This window comes from Anas acuta, chromosome 1 (genome assembly GCF_963932015.1).
Source record: "Anas acuta chromosome 1, bAnaAcu1.1, whole genome shotgun sequence".
Classification (NCBI taxonomy): domain Eukaryota; kingdom Metazoa; phylum Chordata; class Aves; order Anseriformes; family Anatidae; genus Anas; species Anas acuta.
In genome coordinates this window covers 178388143-178410579 of record NC_088979.1, presented here as the reverse complement: position 1 = coordinate 178410579, position 22437 = coordinate 178388143, and the positions used below count along the sequence as shown (strand labels likewise).

The window sequence follows — 22437 nt, the reverse complement described above, 5'->3', positions numbered from 1 at the left end:
TTTTTTTAATTCTTTTTTTTTATTATTATTATTATTCTGTCTAGAGTTCAATTTAATGTAAGCTATATTATTTATTTGTTTCAGTCTTTATTTTAAAAGTCAAATAGAAAAAACAAACAGACATAAAATCCAAGCCAATGATCTTTCTGTTTCTCATTAAAAATGTATGTCGACTCAAAGACAAACACATAAATCATATTCTCTAACAAAGCTTGTTTATTCATGCAGATATAGGAGGAGTCATATTAGAATATGAAATTGTCTCCTGAGAAATATGGTAGAAAAACATTAACTGGACTGGATAATGACTGAATAAATGATTGCTCATCATGTAGAACTACACAACAAGACATATTAGCAAGAGAGGACTTGATGAACATTCACTGATCATACATATACAGAAAATATTTAAAATAATTAGTGATATTTAGGAAGAAGTTCTTTACTCAGAGGGTGGTGAGGCACTGGAACAGGTTGCACAGAGAAGCTGTGGATGCCCCATCCCTGGAGGTGTTCAAGGCCACTCTGGATGGTGCTTTGGGCAGCCTGGTCTGGTGGGAGGTGTCCCTGCCCATGGCAGGGGGTTTGGAACTGGGTGGTCTTTGAGGTTCCTTCCAACCCAAACCATTCTTTGATTCTATGCTTCTATGATACTAAGAATGTTATTCTGCTGGATTATTTGGAGTACAAAATTGTAACTATTATTTACATCTCTGTTACTCTTAGAATGCAAGGTAAAATATTTTATTATAAATTTAAGAATATCTGTATGTGAAAGATTTACACCAAAGACAATACAATATGTGGTTGACAACTGAGAAGTTCTTTGTAGCCCAAGAAATAAGAAGATGCAAAAGGAATCTTCTAGACTGTAAAATCATATCCTAGGTCCAGGAATTTCCTTGCTTTGTAGAATATGCAGTAGCAACCAGGAATGGTTAACTATCCATGGTTTCATTTCCTCCATATAATCATTGAATCACAAAATCAGAATCATCTTGGTTGGAAAAGACCTTCAGGATCATTAAGTCCAACTGTCAATTTACCAAGTCTCATTACTCAACCATGTCCTTTAATGCCATGTGCAGAAGTCTTTTCAATTCCTCCACAGATGTGGACTCCCCTACTTCCCTGGGCAACCTGTTCCAATGTTTGTGTGGAGTAATTCATATCTCTGGAAATTGTTCAGTATAATATTAAAAAAGTGAGTGAAATAATTCCTCACCCTCAGTACTGTTACCTTCTTCTGCAGATTATTGGGCATCACTGGGGGCTATAGATACAGAGAATGTTGTTTCTGTGGCATTGCAATATTTTTCCTGGAGCTCAAACACCTTGAAGAATTTGGACTCAAGAGTTTTGGAAGCAGAGATAGCCAGGAGGAGATAGGATGATAGGGGTTTTATAGCAGACTTCCCTCAAGAAAGGTGGATGTCTTTTCAGATGCCCATACATAATGCTCTAACAGCAGCATGGTCACAGTTGCTACACTGAAGGGGGTTTGCTTAAGTGTAGGGTGGCCCCTGTCAGACATATAAACATAGAAGACACAGGAGAACAGTGAAGCATTTTGCTAGGTGAGGAATTTCTCATCTTGCTGCTATCCTTGGGCTCATGAGACAGGAACACAGCTTTTCTCCCCTTAAAAGGCAAGATTTAGTACTTCTCTCTGTGAAGTCCCTGTCTGCTCTCTCTTCACTAGACATGACAGAGAGAGGGTAAAAGAAGTGCTGAGTTGGTTACTTGGACCAAAATCAGTGGGTGCAGAACCAGGCTCCCTGTGGGTTTAAGTTGGTTAAGATATACAAATGAGTACTTGGTACACAAACAGCAAAACTGATAAAAATGTACTGGTTGAAAGTGAAATACTAGTAATAGCATAATTTGTATTCAGTAGCTGTGTGATAAAAACACACTTGGTTGTAATGCAAATAATACCAACCCATATATCCTCCTTTACCAGGTATATGCCTTATGCTTTAAAAGATAATGTCCTTACAGTACCTCCTAACAATTTGCATACACTGAATCCACTATGTAGAGCAAAAAAAAAAAAACAAAAAACAAAAAAACAAAAACGGATTGCACATACAAAAAAAAGAAGGTATGCAAAATAAACACATCAACTAGCTGAATACTAATTACCTATAAGCAAAATCTGGAGACACTCAGTATGCAGAACCAATCAGTTATTGCAGTGAACACCTATAACTAATTTCCTCCAGGAAGAAAATTTTCCATTAGCTTTAGTGAATTTATACCCATTATTGAAAGGTTGTAGCTAAATAAATATTATTTTAGTTTAATTGGATTAAAAATTAGAAATGCAAATTTTGATGCACCATGTCCCTAAGTCCTTGTCTCCCTTTTTATGGTAATACCCTTCTAATGGTTTAAGCTTATGAAGAAAAAACACTGAAGATTTTAACTAGCAGCTTTGCAGGGGGGCAGAAAGGAGCAAAGAAGATTTAGTGGTGAAAAGAGCAAATAAATAGGTGCTCCAAGATTAAAAAGAGGGTAGAAGTGCATGCTGAGCTGTTGAAAGACCTCTCTGTGTTTAAAGAAAAATATTGTTTGGTTCTTTCACCAGTGCATGATCAAAATAAGAGGTACAAATTAGTTCATGGCTGCTGAAGCTACAAAACATCATGCAGAGAGCTGTCTTTGGGAACGTTTTAATGAGGAGAAGAGGTCATCAGACTGTGACATTGCTTTTCAGAATTCTTCAAGAACAACACAGACTTCCTGTTCCAAATGTGGTAAAGAATAAAACAACCTTAGTAGTAATCGTACAACTTTTGAACCGTGTTCCTTGGAAATACTGTACCGTGCTCATTTTGTAGCTTTAGTTAGCTATCTCAAAGGAACTCTTCCATATTTTCCATGTGCCCTTATTTCAAAAGTACAGTGAAATGGTAGAGCTTCAACAAGGATTATATTTATAAAATAAAGTTTTATTCAGTCTTCTAAAGAGATTTTAATGTTTTCATTGCTCTAGGTGAAATGGTACACTGTGGCTCTGTTCATTAACATTTAGCATCAGTGCAAAAATCAAGGATTACCACATACAGTTTGAAAGGACATCCAAAATGACTTTGAAATTAAATTCACTACAATCTTAGTTTTGCAGCATTTCAAACGTGATTTTAAAATGTATAAGTTAAGTTAATGGCATTCCAGGTCAAATATCCCCAGCCCAATAACACATAGAATGTCATTATTTAAATTTGTGATATACCATACGTGCTGACTAGGAGTGAAGAAGTCCACTGTAAATATAATAAATAAGCTGTGTAGTACCGTGTAGTTATTTGAAAAAAGCTTCCTTGAGGATATTTAGAGAAGCTGAGAGGAAAGAGAAGGCACTGTTAAATCAAATAATTATTCTAAGTTATGGGCATCATTAGCAGAAACCTCACAACTAGAATAGCTTCAGGATTGCTAATAATTATAAAAATGCCAGTAACCAGCAGCCGATAGTGGTATTTACTTCTAATAAACAATTGCTCATGTGAAAGAAACAAGGATCAAAATCTTGATTTTTAGACCTCTTATTCAAAGGTTTCCAATGTTAAGAAAGAACACAGATATATGTCAAATAAGGTTCATGAATCAGGTGCTCTAGTTAATAATTTGGCTAAAAAATTGACTTATTTGTCTGTTCATTAAAATAGAAAGACCTGTATTATAAACCATCCCTTCTTCTTTTTTAGAATAGTTGTATTAAAATTTCATTTAGAATAGCTTCAGCAATGATGATACAAAGCTGGTGTAGATGGACTACTGCTTGTACCATAGAAATTCGATTGTAATCACTATGTTAAGAGAAGAAATGGTAATATAAAATATACTGTATGCTACCTGTCTCTTTCTTTTCCACAAATAAAGGGAGAAAATAAGTTTGGTAACTCTCTTGTGTAATCAGAAGGGAAATCTCTGTCAGAGTGGTTTTGCTCAGCTTTTTATTTTTTTTTCAGATGTGAAAAAGTGCTGGCAACTGTCCACCATCTGAAATATGTAATCATTACCTGAATACTGAAAGTTTACAAAGGAAACATGCATGTATTTATTATTCATTATTCACTTTCATGAGGCATTTTGAAATATTTTAATGTCCCGTTTCACCTCTAAAAATTCCCAAAGCAAATTTTTCCCACAAAGACTAATAAGTTTGTTGGTTTTCAGTTTAAACCTTTAATCCTGTTTGAATGGATTGATGTCTTTTTCCTTGATTTACCAGATTCCTCTGACAGTGATTAGGGCCTAGGAGTTTGGGCTAATCTGAGATTTCTCCTCTTCTTGTATTGTCATTCTAGTGCCCATTATTCTTCTCTCTCTCTCTTTTTTTTTTTTTTCCTTTCCAAGAATACCACTGTATTCTATTCAGTGACCATTGCTCACTGAAAGAAGATGTCTTAGATAGCCAATTAGCTGTTATGCATAGAGTTTTTAGCCAGCATGGTAGCAGTATTTGTTACAGGACTGTAAGCAAAGCATTGAAAAGTAAATGTTAAAAAAGAGAGAGGAAGGAAAAGGAGATTCTGAAATTCTGAATTTTGCTTTCAATTATCCCAAACTACATCTACAGCCAGTAATGACAAGTGTAAGTTTTGCGAATCAACATGATAGGAGAAAAGAATCTTTGATTCAGTGTATAAGCTGTGATGTAGAAATCCTGGAGCAGTTTTACTAGTAAGTATGCTTTTATAATTAGAGTATCAATGATTCTCTGTTTAATGCAAAAGTGTTGTAGGCAGAAAACATGGGCAGTTCTTGGAAACTTTTATATAACTGCCATAAAACAAGACACTACACTATGTTCCTGAATTAAATGCCATTAAATTCAATGAATAACTTTACTGACTGCAACAGAATTGTACTCATATAAAGAAAACAAAAACTTGTTCTTTGATAAATAAAAATGTAATTTTTGAAGCAAGCAAACAAACAAACACTATTCTAGACAATCATAAAGTAAACGTATATAAACTAGGAAAAAAAAATATATATTTCTTTGCTGTAATCAGAGTTTAAACTGTCAAAAATAGCTGTCAAAATCTTTTTTTGGATAAAGAAAACAAATAAAACCCATAGCAATATCCAAAAACATTATTGTCATTTTTCTCATCAGGATCAGGTGATGTTCTTCATTCAGTGGCAAAAAGATGTCCTTAAACTAGAATGATACGTAAACTAAAATCTATGTAAGATTATAAATGTCATGGTATGTGCATATGACTAATATTATGTATTATTATTAGTTGAGTATTTGTATCTCTATTAGTAATTTGCTATCAATTTTCATGCAAATATTTTATCTTTTTAATTGAAACTTTCTACAAACTGCAGTCTGTTTTCAGACTTTTTTTTCAAAAATGGATATTCTTTCATTTGGCAAGTGACTTAAGATATGCTTACATAAGCATGTTGCTTAAGATGACTTCTATGAAGATTTTACTCTAAGTGTTTACAGGTACTAAAGAAAATACCTGTTGGTACCAAAGCAACTCTTCCCATGTGTATTAGTATTGCTGTTATTAAATCCAGTATACACCACATATTGGATTGCTCCTTAACATTTTAACTTGGTGAAAACAAACCATTCCATTTAAGTACTACTGAGCAGTGCTTGACAAGCAGCCATTTACTTCTATATACACTGCTGTGCATTGTGTAAAATAACATGTTGTGTTATCATGCCATGCACGCTTTAGGACCTTGTCAGGACTAATGAAAGGTATTTTATGAATGTAAGTGAGAGATACAGAAATCTAGGTGCTGTAATCTGGTATGGAAGTGATTTCGCAATGGTAAGTTTGTCATTATGTTAAGAAATTACAGGTGTTACTACAGAGAGCCATGAGACCTTATGTGTTGCTGAGCTATTTTTTGGATGAAACATAAATTTAAGATTGCGTTTCATTGTAATCACCACAGATTGTGTGACAATTTTTGCAGGAGTAGGAATTCTAGGTGCTGTGCCCTAACCAAACTCTAGATGAATTGGTTAGATTTTGCTATTGTAACAAAATATGTGGGGTTTCTCACTTCCTGACCTATTCTATAGTGCTGTGAAATGTTGCTACATATCACAGATTGTCTTGTATTAGCATTGTTAAAAATGACTCCCAAATCCATAAATCATTTGCTTAAGTAATTTATTCATAAAACATACTCTGGCTTTGAGTACACATGTACAAGTCCCTTAGAAGGAATTGCTTTGTTCATAAATGATAGAGACTATTTCTACAATGTATTTCCATAAAGAACCCATTACTGATAGATACCTTGGGGCAGATGAGTGTGGGGAATCTTAAATTACAGCATTCTGTAAAAAAAAAGAGCAGCTGTAAATAACACAGAATAAATCTTAAGACCTCAGTGACTAGAAATTCTTCTGTCGTCACCTTGATGTTTACTTATGGTACAACAGTGTGTGTGTATACAATCACTTAATTAAGCCCAAGGTTTCTCGAGCATCAGGACAGGAGTACTGACCTCCACTTCCCTCAGCAGAGAGCAGCTGGGTGTCATTTGGTCTTTTCTCCAGAGTAATTCTGTTTGTCCTCAGGGTCCCTCCGCACATTGCTTCAATGCAGCCCTGATGGTTCATGCTCAAAGGATGAAAGGTGAAAGAGGATAAAATCTTTCAGAAATCTGATAGAAGCAACCTAATAGACAGTCAAAGTGCAATGAAGCAAGGGCAGCACAGTGCTTAAAGGGGCCCTGGTACGTGAAGGTAAATGGCCTTCTACTCTGTCATAAGACCAAGTAATTTAGTAGGCCAAACTTCCGTTTTGTGGCAGTTATGGGAAACTAAACTGTATCCCAAAAGGAGAACAAAAGGGAAACTGAGTAGAAAGTATTGGCCTGTTATCCTTGCCAGTCCAGCATGGAAATAATACTATTCAGGGAGAATAAAACGAGAAGAGAGAAACCCAGAGGGAAAGCAAATAATGAAACATGTAAAGAATGTACCGGATCCTCATTACTAACACTGTTAGCCTGATGCTACCAATTTCGTACTCAAACTGGTAGATTAAACATAGCAACTATGCATCAGTGGTGGCATTTATTAAAGTCTCATCACTGCAATTTTATGTCCTGGTCTTTGGACTCATTTAAATGGTTTTAGCTGTCTGTAGGCAGCAAGTTTGATCCTCTTCTCTGGAACTTTGAGTCTGTGGCTGATTGTAAGAAAGTTCTGCCCGTTGCCACACATATACCACATCAACATCATCTGATGTGAGGATATAAGTGGCGTTTGTTTGTATACCCTTCCAATCTACTGCAGAAAACTTGTCCAACCTATATTAAAGAAAAAGTTTCAGACATTTTTCTGTTTCTCTTTTTGTCACATTTGCAGACATACATCCAAGTTTTAAAACCAGGATGTGTGCCCTGCATGTAAACCCTTGTTCACCATCTGAGCTCTGAATATGAGTAATGAGTAACTGTGTATAGTAGCCACAATCCCAAAGTCTTTTCAGCTACCTGGGGAGACACTTTTCTCTACATATGCCATGACTCTTCGGAGTTGAGAAGGCAAAAATGAAGCCTGTATAACTAAAGGAAGGTAAAAACATCAGGTTTTTATTCCTCTAAAGTGGTTTGCTGTATTCACAAAATGATATTTATAATTTTGTCTGGGTTAAAGTTTGACACTTTTTGCAGATGTTATAACTTTCTTGTAAGGAAGCAGCAAAATAGCATATATCATTTTTACAACATCATAGATCAGAGTAGAATTATGAGAGATCAAGTATCCTGAGAAGTAAGCTCTGTATGCAGAAGTATATATCAGCATTCACTGCATAATATAACTCAGCACTGAGTTTATCCATGTACCTCCCTATATCAGCACCTACTGTGAGGGAAAAGAGATCTAAGGCCAGCAGAAAGACATCACAAATAAGTAAATTTGTCAGGATAGGGCACACTTAAAGGGTGATGTTATGCTGAGTGCCTAAAGTTGTTAAATTAGAATACAAATTATTGTGAAATATTTAGGTGGAAATATTTGGGCTACACTGAAACTTTTAAAAATATCTATATACTCTGCCAATAGATGTTGTTTAGATTGTCTGAAAATTTTAACTTGTATGATTGTTTCTGAACTAACAACATTTTCTGTCTCATTGCTGAACATGGTAACAAGCTAATTTTTGTATATATGTGAAAATTTCTGTAGAAGTAGCATCATCATTTTTGAGAGCAAGGTTATGGGAAAATATATTAAGTCAGTGTTAAAGCTTTGTATAGCTCTTTACTTGAAAAGTAAGTGTGCTACCATGACGTGGAGGTGGTACTTTACATTTGCCCAGCAGACTATTGGGCATCAGAAAGCTCTTATTATTATTTATTTTAAATTCCAGATTATTAGAATAAATAGTTGTATATTGTGTATAATCTCTTGAGGTTTGTTAAACTGTAATGACAAACCTATTTTATCCCTTTGAACATTGCTCCAGCATATATTTGCAGAGACTAAGGAACAATTTTTGTGCAGCTGATCTTTTGCCTGCTGGAGGTCACAAAAACAAGATCAAAGAGAAGATTCAGCTTCATTTCCAGGGCTCCCCTTGGTACAGAGACAGGGAAATAGAGAAGAACTCAGAAGCAGGAAAGCCAACTATTGAAAAGTTGGAAAATGTCAGGAACTTAAAACTGGCCAGCAGGTATTCACACTGTGTAGTTTAGGCTGACTGCTGGAGGAATTTTTATGCTCTTCATCTTGTTTAATATGTAGCAACTGTGCTTCTGGTAGCTGGTCTGCTGCACACCTTATTACAGGGTTTTCAGTAAAAAGGTGAGGATGACAGGATTCTGCCTTTCTCTCAGTACCTGTGCTGGGCTGCTGCCAGGCTATTGCATGGTCTAGAGCACGATGACCTGTTATTTTTTCATATACAAAGATCACTTTTAATGTATCAGAGTTCAAGGCCTCTTTAGGGCATAGATATCAGGGCATAGAAATTCATGTAACTGGCAGCCTTTATCAGCCATATTTGCTCTTTTTTTTTTTTTTGCATTGTTTCCTTGTTTCCTCTTCCCCTTCTCCCCCAACATTTGGCATTGAAAAGTTTAATATTTGGAGTAAAATACGACCATATGTATTCTTTGGAGATACAGCTACTAACAAGTGTTGTGACTTGTTGCAAACGATTAAGGTATTTTTTTTTTTTTTTTAATTACATAATACTCTATTCCCTCAAGTTATGTGGATACAGTACAATCTGACTTATTCTCTCTTCCAAAAATATTTTTTTTAATTAAAAAAAATTAAACTCAAGTCATGCTTTTTTTTTTTTTTTTTTTTTTTTTATGAAATAACATGATTTGTTGTTTTGTAACATTCAAATTGCCGGTGAAATTTGCTTCCTTCAAATAGCCTTGAGGAGCCCTCTCCTGAAGGCAGAACTGCACAGTGGCGTGGGATCATTTTGTCCCCTGGCAGCCATCACACAGGAGAGTTGCCATTGAACTGATAAATACCAGATCTGGTTTTGGCTTCATGAACTTGAAACCTAAACTTCAGCATATAAACAGATCCCTCCCAAGCTGAAAAGAAAATTCAAAATCAAATTCAATGTCAATATCCAGTCTAATCATTTACAACAATTACAAAATGTTTAAAGAGATGCCTATACATCATATTCATATTCCCTAATGTTTTCATTAACAAAAATGACAGTATTAATGATCATTTTCATATACTAATTGGTCATGCACCATCTTCATTTCCACTCTGAGTGGCAATGCTTCTCAGTTATGAGCTGTGTTGCTACTGTATAAGATATCAGGAAGTGATTCATGAAATGATTACAAAAATCCCAAATAGAATTTACAGATACATTTCCATATATGTAGATAGAAAATATAGAAAAGAAGAAAATGTAGGAAGATGTTTCCTATGGGAAGAAATATAAGGAAGAAGAAAATATAGGAAAAGAAAAAGAATGTTGAAAATTTAAAATGAATTTTAGACTAACAGGTAGATGGTCTTTGATTTAAGGGCTCGGTACTGGGGCCGGTCCTCTTTAATATCTTCATTGATGATCTGGACGAGGGCATTGAGTGCACCCTCAGTAAGTTCACAGATGACAGCAAGCTAGGTGCGTGTGTCGATCTGCTCGAGAGTAGGAAGGCTCTGCAGGAGGATCTGGATAGGCTGCACCAATGGGCTGAGGTCAACTGCATGAAGTTCAACAAGGCCAAGTGCCGGGTCCTGCACCTGGGGCGCAATAACCCCAAGCAGAGCTACAGGCTGGGAGATGAGTGGTTGGAGAGCTGCCAGGCAGAGAAGGACCTGGGAGTGATGGTGGACAGTCAGCTGAATACGAGTCAGCAGTGTGCTCAGGTGGCCAAGAAGGCCAACGGCATCCTGGCTTGTATCAGAAACAGTGTGACCAGCAGGGCTAGGGAGGTGATCGTCCCTCTGTACTCGGCTCTGGTGAGGCCGCACCTTGAGTACTGTGTTCAGTTTTGGGCCCCTCACTACAAGAAGGACATCGAGGTGCTTGAGTGGGTCCAGAGAAGGGCGACGAAGCTGGTGAGGGGCCTGGAGAACAAGTCCTACGAGGAGCGGCTGAGGGAGCTGGGCTTGTTCAGCCTGGAGAAGAGGAGGCTCAGGGGCGACCTTATCGCTCTCTACAGATACCTTAAAGGAGGCTGTAGAGAGGTGGGGGTTGGCCTGTTCTCCCACGTGCCTGGTGACAGGACGAGGGGGAATGGGCTTAAGTTGCGCCAGGGGAGTTTTAGGTTAGATGTTAGGAAGAGCTTCTTTACTGAAAGGGTTGTGAGGCATTGGAACAGGCTGCCCAGGGAAGTGGTGGAGTCACCATCCCTGGAAGTCTTTAAAAGACGTTTAGATGTAGAGCTTAGGGATATGGTTTAGTAGGGACTGTTAGCGTTAGGTCAGAGGTTGGACTCGATGATCTTGAGGTCTCTTCCAACCTAGAAATTCTGTGATTCTGTGATTCTGTGATTTTAAGATAATGGAAAAAAATATATCTGAGTAGTATAGAGAATGGATTAATATGGATTAATATCAAGGACTGAGGGACAAACACTCTGAGGAACTAAAACTCCTGGGAGGTTCTGAACAGCCTCCACCCCGGTAAATACAGTGACAGATGAGGGCATTCAGAGCTGGTGTCCATTAATTATATTAGTGACAGCTAAAATTTCTGCTGTCCGTTACCTTGATAAAATGTTCCTTCAGATATGTTCTCTGTCCTGTAATCCTGAATCTGCTATTGATTCTGAAGGTAGGAAGAGACACTGAGGTGGAATTTTCAAAACCTTTTATTGACTGAGGTGCTCATGCCCTACTGAAAAGCAGAGCAGAGTTCTGCTATGGAAACAAGCTATTTGGAATTATACAAGATTATGTCAGCTAATAAATGTAGTTTACATTGTAAACCACTGGTGGCTCTAATGCATTTTAGCTCGGGGGGGAAAGTGTGCAGGTTTTTTCATGAATGTGCATGTACACATTCAAATAACACAATAGAAGTTTAAAAGAACATTGCTATATAAAACCAAAGCAGTGGGGGCTTATTAAGGTAATACTTGTGATATGAGAATTTTCTAGTTATACATTGGAAAATAGAAAAAAATAACTCTTGACTTGCAGAAGACTTTGTGACTATCCTTAGAGCGTCTTTCCACGTTCAGCCCAAGCTGCCACATCTTTGTCTCTGCAAAGTTGGGGTTGGCCAGAAAAATGCCCTAGAGGTTACTCTGCAGGTTCACAAATATGCATTAGGAAGAACTAGTACACAACTAGCACACAGCTTTAAGCACTAGCTTAGGGAAAAAAAAAAATAAAAATAAAAAAAAGGTTCTGGAAACCTAATATATGCTGTAATGTAACAATTTATCTGCTGCTTTGTTGTTTTGTGTTACTTCTTCCTTACATGCTGTTTCCGTGGTGTTATGCTGTTACTGAATACCATTAGCAGTGACATGGAGAACAGGAGAAGATTTCAGTGGAGTTACTAAGTTCTGATGGGGTTGGATCACATTATCCTCAACATAAAAGCCACTCCTACTAAATCTTCCCCCAATATAATTTTGAAAACATTTAAAGACTCCTTCTTGAAATGCAGTCTATTAGTCTTCTGATGTTTGATGATTTATTTCCAAAAAAGCATTAGTTTTAAGAGGAAATATGAGGCTGAGTCATTTACTACTTTTATAATGACAAAACCAATAATCCTCTGACAAAAAGTACCACAGTTTAGATATCATTGACATGTTTTTCCTTTTGTTCTGATCTTGCCCTGTGATCATTTCACCATGGACATGATGGTTCCATTTTTTAACTAACAAAAAGTACAAAGTGTTTTCTTTTCACCTTGTCTGTGCCATGCAGGTTTTGTACATATCTTTAACATGTCTTCCCTGAGATGTCTTTCCCTCAGGATGGAGGACCTTTCTGTTAACTTGATTCTCATGAAGTCATGGTATATTTTCAACTACCTACATTTATCTTTTTAACACCTTTTCTGTTGCTGCTATGCTGTTTCTACATGGATAGACAAGAATGACAAAATTTGAGGCACACATACACTGTGAATTTAGGCCATGACATTGCCTTGTTTTCTGTGTTGTTTCTAATACTTTGTCTCTTTGATTGCTACTGATCATTGCACTTAGAGTTTTATAGAATTATCTTTTGGCTTCAAAATCCTTTCCTAAATGGTAGCAGATAGTTTTATAAAAGTGTATGCCAATAATGTACCCAATTAGAGATGTGTTCCCCTAAGTACATCACTAAATTTTTGCTGACATCAAATTTCATCTGCCATTTTTAAACTGTTCAGTCAGTGTCACAAGACTCGTCACTTATACCACTTTCAATAACCAGCAAATTGTATTACTTCCCACTCTACAGTTTTGACAGACTGTTTCTGAACCTTTGGTGCATCCAGTGATAACCTCTGGGATTTTGCTAATGACATTCATTGAGAAAACTGACCATTTACCACTACTTTTTGCTACCTATTTTTCAATGTGATATTAATACTGCAGCATGACATTAATACACATATCTTTTTGTCCTAATGCTTTAGGCTGGCCACTTCTACACAAGGTCAGCAATTCCACACATTAATGGTAGTGAAGGCAGTAACATTCAGTTTGCCCAGTCACTCATTGTTAGAGTCATAGTCATAGAATCATTTCAGTTGGAAAAGACCATCTAAGATCATCTAGTCCAACCTTTAACCTAACACTAAAGGTTGACACCCAAAGCATTTTATCACCGTGTTGATACAGAGGGGAAGTAGGAAGCCCTAAGTGAAATCTAGGTCTGATGGTCAGACTCTGGGGTCACAACAGACCCAGGCGTTACAGACCTGTATACCAGTAGCTACTATCCTGTTTCATTACCTCCTGCATTCATAACAACAACAAAAAAAAGTTTTTTGATTTCCATCAAGGCACTGAATTTTTCTGAATACCTTCAAATGTTACAGATTTCTTTGGTCTAAGTTATTTCTCAAACATTATTTTCTAACACTGACAATAATTAAGAAAAGATTGGAACTAGCCAGACAGCAGTGAGGCTTTTGGTAGGATCTTTGTTTCTATGTGAAAAACAGTCAAGAAAAAAATATGTTTATGCGTGAGATCCTGCTACTGCTGTACATTTGAGACCTGCATTTTCAAGAAGTCAATGGCAGGGGACTGTACATTTCCTTTGGCTGCTACTTCAGCCTGATTCGTCTGCTGTAGTGACCTCTACACTTACTTTGCCTTTCAGTGTCTTAAAATTTAGTTTTCTGTGCAGACATTCATACTGAATGCTGAAAAGAAGATACGTATATATTTATAACAATAAAAGAGAAAGAATTTCTTAACTTATGGGCTTCTGATATTTTATTAGCCAAGCCTACATTCACCCTCACCCTTACAGGTCTCTCTGTGGTAGCTCTGAGCTCTGCGGATCTTGTAGACAAATGAAGGAAGCATCTGACTGCTCTGAAGCATCTTTTAGAATCAAAGAAGTATGAGAGGGAAAAGACCTGCTAGGTCATTTTGTCCATCCCCTGCCAATACAGGTTCATGACCTACTGTACAATAACTTCACTAATATTTTGCCAACTCTCAATTTAAGTGAATCAAATTAGGGGGGTTATACCACTTTCTCTGGGACAGTATATCCTCGATGCTTCATATTGTCTAGAGAGAACTTGTGTGATCTTCTACTTAATATTCTTAATATCACCATACTGACAAGGGTAACTTATTGTTTCTTGTAATAATTTCTCTCCTGGTGTTCGTATTTTTCACATACATGTACATCATGTCAAAGGCCCTATATTTGTCACGTAATTCTTTCCAGCTCACTCAGTCCCTTAGTCTCCTACTGAAGTTTGCTGTTCAACTTTATTCTTTTTTTCTGGTATAGGCTGCTCAAAACTATGCATAATACTCATTAGATTATTCTAGGCATGATAGTCAGCTGTTAATGTTCTACAGCAAGGCTTTTGCCTGAGTCATAACGTGATGCATCTGGATATGTAATTCCAAATCTCATGGGCATCCCCTTTATAGCTTAATGCAGTTCTTTGGCCAGTTCTCATTTTTGTCTTTTATTGCACCAATATACCTTTTACACACTGCTGAAATTCTGTTTTACTGAATCAACCTTCCAATTCTCAAGTAAGCCTGCTTGTTCACTATCTTCATCATTTCATATTCTAACTCATCCTACTTATTTTCCCATATCCTTTTGTAAAATGTAAAACTTTTTTTTTTCAGGATTTCTGTATCTTATATTTTACCTAAACTAGAAATAATAATAATAATAATAATAATAATAATAATAATAATAATAATAATAATAATAATAATAATAATAATAATAATAAACCTGACTGAGTTACATAAATGGTATTGAAATTTTTAAAATCAATTTAATCTTTTCTGGAACCACAAAAACTGAACTGCCTTCAACATAAATATGCATTTTTTTTTCAGTTGTATTGCTACAGATCAGAGTCAAGGTCAAAGTATATACTGACTGGATATTTCAAAATCAATCTATGTTTAGCTTTAATTTAAGCATAATCTTCACACAAAATGCTTATGAGAGGTTTTTACTCTTAAATACACATATTTTTAATTCTAACCCATCAATATATATATGTAAATATATATATATATTGTTTCCATTGGAATTCTATTTGTAAAATATTGTACAAATGATGCAAGTTAAGTTGAATTTTATTTTGAAAGTACTGTTTAACTTGATTTTTACTTTTTTAATTGCAAAAATTGCTGGGATAAATGAAACTTTTATAAAGGGGAATATACTTGAAATGTCTTGATGTCTTTTCTAAATTGGATTTGTGTGTAACTATCCTCCAACCAGCATAATTAAGGGATCATAAGTGTTCATTCCTTTATAAACACAGATTTCTTCACTGTCAAATGTTGCTCTAAGCAAAAAATTGGCAAACAAAGAGTTTAAAAAAGTCAATGATTTGTGAAGAAATATGATCCTCGATGTGTACAAAAATATTATCTATGGTTTTAGATGTCTTTTATGTTTTTATTGCTCAAAAATAGATTTTTTTTTTTTTTATTATTGAACATTTTCAGCCTTCCATTGACTGAAATAGATGACTGCCTTAGGGCATTTTTGAAAGGGATATCTAAAAGAAAAATGGCTAAACTCCTTTGTTCAGAATTGCTGCTCTGCATATCCAGTAAATTTTGTAATACAAAGACATACCAGTCAATGGGGAGTTTTGTTTGTGAAAGGACTATAAGAGTAGGTTCTTTGTATGCAAGTGTGCCAACCAAACAGGCATGATAAGACTGCAGTGGCCAGGAAGGGGTAATCACAGCCATCTTCTCAATTTTCATATTTGAGACCATCTCAGGATTCCACACTGGAGTAGTTTGGATTAAACAGTAGGGAAGGCCAGTGAGGAAAGGAAGAGAAATTGTTCACACTACAGAACAGCTAGGAAGTCCTGCTAGCTAGTCGCATGATTTAGGCAGTCTCATGCTCAGACACAAGAACAAGGTGACCTTCCTCAAACATGGGCAGACTTTGTTTTTTGCTGAGCTTTAATATGAAGCTGACTATGCACTTGCCTACAGAGCAGGTCATTGATCCAGGCACAGTGGATAAAAGGCTCTGAGTCACCCTCACACTACTCTGCTTTTACACAGCGTCCACACTGCCAAGCCACGGCACAGTCTACAAGATGCTGAATGCCCACCTATAAAAGAGCGAGCCATGATAACTGGGCTTTTGTCTGAATTATGGGCTTGGCTTCTAACAGAAACAGAGAAGAATATTGACACAATCTGATGTCCTGCCATCTTTTGCATTGTATAGGGAACGTATTGGAGCAGAATTGATACAGAGTCCTGCTTCTGCTGAAGCTGAAGCTGGAGGGGATTACACCAGGTATAAGTGCAAATGGTACTCCCTAATTCAGTTTTCTTTGACAGAAAAAGAAGAGCACAAGATAAATATGCTCAGGTTGAGAACAACTCTTAATAAAGAGTCCCTCATTATCTTTCCTGTAGGTGTCATTTAAGTACTGGAGCCTTCTCTTCTCGAGGCTAAACACCCTCAATGTTCTCAGCCTGTCTTCGTAGGAGAGGTGCTGCAGCCTTTGCTCATCTTCATGGCCCTCCTCTGGACTTGTTCTTAGTACTTCCTTGTCATTCTTGTGCTGGGGGCCCCAGAGCTGCACACAGTGCTCCAGATGGGGTCTCAGAGGAGCAGAGCAGAGGGGCAGAATCCCCTGTCTCACCCTGCTGGCCATACTGCTTGTGATGCAGCCCAGGACACGGTTGGCTTTCTGGGCTGCAAGAGCACATTCCTAGCTCATGTTGAACTTTTCATCCACCAGCACCACAAGGGCTGGGCTGTGTACAAAAGACCTAACCATTTACTCTTGGAGGCTAAGAAGTTTCATTAGCAGTTAGGATATATACGAAGTCTCTGTTCTTTATTCCTGAATCAGCACAGATGACTTAGTTAAACTGTTTATCACCTTTCTTTCTTTGCTTGTATCTACTAGAAGAGACTGCTTTGTGAAGCAGTGATGTAGTCTTTGTGATGTATTTACATCAGTCTCAGCAGATCTGAAAGAATAAAACCAGGTCCTTGTCCTCACATTTATTCTGGACACTCAGACATTGCTCAGTGCAGAATTGCAGAGGTCAACATTGCTGGAATAAATTTTAGAAGTGATGTTTATTAGTGCATATTAGCCAGTAAGAAATGCATTGGCAAAGCCTTGATCAGAAGAAAAGATCTTAAAGACTTTGTTCTTCTCCACTGGTGCTGCAGTTACCACCAAAAACTTTCTATAAATTGCTTTATTTTTTTTGCTGTGTGTTTGGATATGTATTGACATGCTAGATTATAATAGATGCTTAATGGCTATTATGGTTTAACAGGTTTGTTAAATTCACTTAAAAAACAAAACAAAAAACACTAAGCAGGCATTTTCATAATAGGAGAAAAAAAATCTAAACATCAGAAAGACAATGCAAACAATAATAAAAAAAACCTCTGCTGATATACTCTGAAATATTGGCTAAGTTCGTAAGCTCCATTTTACATTGAATCTGGAGAGGAACATGAACAGCATGAAGAGTTTCTACAGGGAGAAGAACAGGAAAATGCAAAATCATGCTGAACCAACACGATAACCTGATAGTGACATGACAAGCTTGGTGAACAAGAAAACAGTGGATGTTTTTTAGTTTTACATTAATAAGATCTTTGAGCTGCTTCCAGAATATCTGTGTAGACAAACTGAAGTATGGACTATGCATTCAAAACTAACAGAAATGCTGGGCTCAAAAGGCTATGATCAGTGGCACAAAGTCCACCTGGATGCCAGTATCTAATAGTGACCCCTATGAGTCAATACTGGGTCCAGTGTTGCTTAAAATCTCAGTTAATGGCTCAGATGATGGGACAGAATGCAAGCTTGCAGACAACAGAGAACTGGGATGAGTGGTCATTATACCAGATGGTTGTGCTGACCTTCAGAGTGAGAATCTGGAAAAACAGGTTGACAGATGTATCAAGAAGTTCAACAAAAAGTCAATGGCAACCCTGGGGATGAATAAGTGTATGTGCATTAGTGCAGGCTGGGGGACAACTGGCTGGGAAGGAGCCCTGCAGAAAACGTCCTGGTGGTCCTGGTGGAGGATAGTGGGTGAGCAATGAACCTGTACAGCGCGGCAGGCCAGCAGCCTCTCCTGGGCTGCGCCAGGAACAGCATCGTATCACCTGCAGGTTGAGGGTGTGATCCTACTCCTCTGCTCAGCACTGGGAAGGCCACAGCTGGAGGACTGGGCCCTGTCCAGGGTTCCGCAGTATGAGGAGGATGTGGATGTACTGGAGTGAGACAGCAAAGGGCTATGAAAATGCTGAAGGGCTTGGGGCAAGTAAGCTACAGGGAAAAGCTGTGAGCCAGACTCTTCCTGGTGGTGCCTGGGGACAGGCCATGAGTCAATGGGCACAAACTGAAATGGGGGAAATTCTAATCTGACAATTGACCAAGAAAAAGCTATTGTGAGGGTGTCTGAGAAGGCTCTGAGCTCTCAATCCTTAGAAGTCCCTTACAACTTTGTCCATTCTGTGACTCTGCTTTTCAGATAGTTCATTGTAACATATGCTGCAGTCAGTAGAGATTTTTTTTTCCTTCTTTTTCTCCCCTCAGCCCCCCCAAGAAAATCATGTAGCAGTTAATAAACAAAAGGTCAGCTCACATCTTTGTGTACCACTTCCCTCATTTTTCTTTCTGTTTATCTGAGAGTGCTTTCTCCCAGCATGTGGACCAGGAATGGGAGATCTCCTGTCTCATGTTGTTCATGTTGCATAAATGCTCATACTGCAGTGAATTAGTGATAGTTCTCAAGCCTTATTTTGTTTCCTGAGGGCAAAGGCAGTACACACCAGTTTAAATGTGCTATTATTTTAAATGGTTGGAGGCTGATCCTACAAACCCTTTCTAGGATGAGTAATTCCGATATGAAGTTTTCTTTCCCTGAACTATTCATTTTTTGAAAGGGTTACTCTTTGCAGGAACCAATCCTTGTGTTATACGTGAGTGTTTAGAAACTGGACTGCGAAAATATTTCTAAACATAGAATGATAATGTGGATGGTTGTTAGCAATGCAATTCCTCCAGCAAACAGGAATGGTTACTGCATACAGAATCAGTTTTACCTTCATTACTTTTCAAGAGGTTACTTAAATATATTTCGTATGTGCTATAGAACAAGTAGGAAACAGAATGTGGAAGAATGAAGGTTTCTCATATCAATTGTGGTCTTTTTTTTTTTTTTTTTTTTTTTTTTTTAACTGGCAGTTGTTCCTGTTTTCAAGTGTTTGTTTCTACTTTAATGAGGATACCAACTTTCATCCAGTGAGAAGTGTGGGTCACTTTGTTAGCGCACTTGCACACACCAAGGCAATATACCAGCTGGAAATTTTGACTTTTAGCTGAATTATTTTTCTCCAGCAAATGGCTTTCCTTTTGACATATTTTAATGTACTTGCACACTGAGAGGAAGAGTGGGTGAACAGAAAACAGACTGTTTTATTAACCCAGCAGTCACCTTTGAGATTCATACATGTCCACTTTTTTCTCGCCTTTGTACCTAATCCCAAGAGACTGGTACCTGGCTTCCCTTGGAATAACAAAGTCAGTCACAAACCTCCAAACATGATTGTTAACTGAATGCCAACTGTTTCTTCTCATCTTTTTTTTTTTTTTTTTTTTTTTTTTTTAGTGGTATGCTAGGGATTGTGTCCTTATGTCCTTATGGGTGCCCTATAACCATAACATTAATTTGGTATTATATTTAAGGATTTTTTTTTTCTCTTGCAGTAGTAGAGGTACATTGTGCAAGAAATTAAATTGCTGCTTCTATTTTTTTGTGTGTGTGTTTTATAGTGATTTTTTCAGCTCTGCTAATAGTGGAAAGGGAAGAAATAAAGCAATGCTGCAGGCACTGACTGGACTACAGTTTCAGCTCAGAGGAAAGCTACGGGATCAAGAGTGGACAGACAAATACCCTCAAGAAGAAGTGCATGCACGTTATTCACAGTGCCATATGCCAGTTTCACAGTATCCTGGGTTCAATGGCTTTTTTTCCGCTGGGAACACACTTTTCATCAGACAAAGCTCCAGCAATCTCAGAGGTACCTATATTATCAACAGACAGTTACAAAACCTATTTCTGAATGTTGTGTTGTCTGCACAAAGCTATACTTACTTGTAACATAATTATCTCATTTTTAAGTGCACCTAAATGAAATCCAGGAGGGAGATGAGGGGTAGAACTGTTGGGGTTAACATTTTCTAAAATTATGTAGGGCAAGCAAATGATGGGGTATTAACTAACTAGGTCTTGTACACTCCTTGAATCATTTAATTTCAGGATCAGCTCTCTAATGATCTAAGGCTGACAACACACTCCATCCTCCCCTTGGATAGTGGAATGGCTCTGGAGGTTTCTTTCAGCATGCCGCAGTGTTTCCAGGCAGCAGCTAGGGAACAGGAGTGGGGCTGAGTACTCCCTTGTCCCATGGCAGGGCAGGCAGCTTCTTGTGACATGCAGAGAGAGGGAATGCTGCCTCCTGGTAGAACTATGTCTGGCAGATGTTTTTCGCATCAGCTCTTCAGGAATATACGTTTTCAAGTGCTGCTGTTGACAGCCTGGCATGGTCCAGGGTTGAGGTCTGGAGTTCCACGTCCAAGAAAGACCTGTGGGGAAGTGGCTTGGTACAGTGGTCGTGGTTCTGTACATAGGTGTTAGGGCAGCATCGCATGGGCTGCTCGCTCCTCTGCCTCAGCAGGGCACATGTAGGGTTGCAGAGCAGCAGCTTGTCAACCACACCATCTCTTGCGAGCTGTGCATGTGCACTGCAGAACTGATGTTTAAAAAACATTCCTGAACAGATCAGGTGATGCCACCATACTTCTGTCTGTCAAAATTGGAAGTAACTGTGGTATTTCAGAAACCACATGGTGGCAGCTGTTGATAAAGGCTGGTACTAGTTTGTTTTTAATTTTTCAAACTGAGGAATGCTAAACTGCATCAAGTGGAGCTGCCAAGTAATCATTTCATAGCTGTTACATCAGGAATGATCTGATAGCTGGATATCTGATGCATTGACCCTTTCTTTCTCATTTCACACTGGGAAGGAAAATAATAAGTAGAGAGCCAGCTACTATCCAACCTCTGAATCCAACAATGAATATTTTAAGCCTTTGTCTGACTGCTAATAAACTTTCCCTTCAGTTCTTGCCACTCCCTTTCTCTTCTGGGCTCCCTCCACTCTCCTGTTCCTCCAGTATTCCTCAATGTAGCCTGGGGAAAAGAAGTTTAAGAAAAATAATAAAGTTTTTATTTATTCCTTATAGACTTTTTCTGCCCCTGTGGGCATTTGTCTGCCTGTCTGGCTAATGTGCTGTAATGAATCTGCTCTCTGCCATACACACATGTATCGTCCTATCAATCAGTGAGAAGAAATGCTGAGTATGGTGAGTGCTAACAAGCACTCAGAGGGGTCAGTACACCAGTGCACTATACTGGCATGCTACTTTCCCTACAGGCTGCTTTAATTGGGAGAAAATGAATCAGGCAACATGTGTCCGGCACCATGTCTTCTCACTAGCCTGCCCACTTTGGCAAAATGACCCTCCCCTGCTTCAACTTTCAGGGCAGTGCTAACCCTCACCTGGCTCCTGCTGGAAGTCAATTTCCTCCTAGGTCCTTTGGAGTCCTTGCGTTGGCTGAGGCAGGTTGTGCTGCTGGAGGAGCCTGCTTGCAGAGGCTAGTGTAGACCAAAGGGTGCTCAAGAACCTGTGGGGATAGCACTTTGCAGGTTGGAAATCACATGGCAAAAAGATGGGAAAAGGTGAAGGAGAAGTAAGGAAGGGATTGTGGGGAAAGGAAAGCAAGGAGGGATGGGAAAGAGAAAATAAGGAGAGGGAAAGGATGAAAGAACCGGGAGAGAGCAACTGGAAGGATTGATGGAATAAACAAATAAGAGGGGAGGGAAAAAGGTGAAGAACTAATAATGAAAAAGATGTGGAAAGTTGTATAGTGCTGGAGAGAAATACCAGAAATAGAAAAAAAAAAAGTAGAAAAAAATAAATATATTCCTGTGCACAAGTCAGGGTAGACAGAAAGCAACAACTCCAAAAGAACTCAAAGAAGATCAGGTCATCAGAGGAATTTTTCAAAGACAGGTTTCAGAATTTAGACAAGGAATTATGCCCTGTCCATAATTAAGTAGAAGTATTTAAGTTATATTCCTAAAGACATGCTGACTTCTACACGTGATTTCTTCTCATGCATTTATGGCAAGACAACACGCCATTGTGGAAAGACTGTCATCACTCTGTAGAAGAGTTATGTGTGAGTAAA

The 22437-nt window shown here is 37.9% G+C and overlaps 1 long non-coding RNA gene across 1 annotated transcript in view; it reads left to right on the top strand.

Moving 5' to 3' along the window:
• The window catches only part of LOC137849673 (uncharacterized), a 41332-nt gene extending 21125 nt beyond the window's left edge, over positions 1–20207 (top strand). The window contains exon 2 of the long non-coding RNA XR_011092025.1: positions 19956–20207. This is a non-coding gene — a long non-coding RNA (uncharacterized lncRNA). The remainder of the gene's footprint in view (positions 1–19955) is intronic.
• The last annotated feature ends 2230 nt before the right edge of the window (positions 20208–22437 follow it).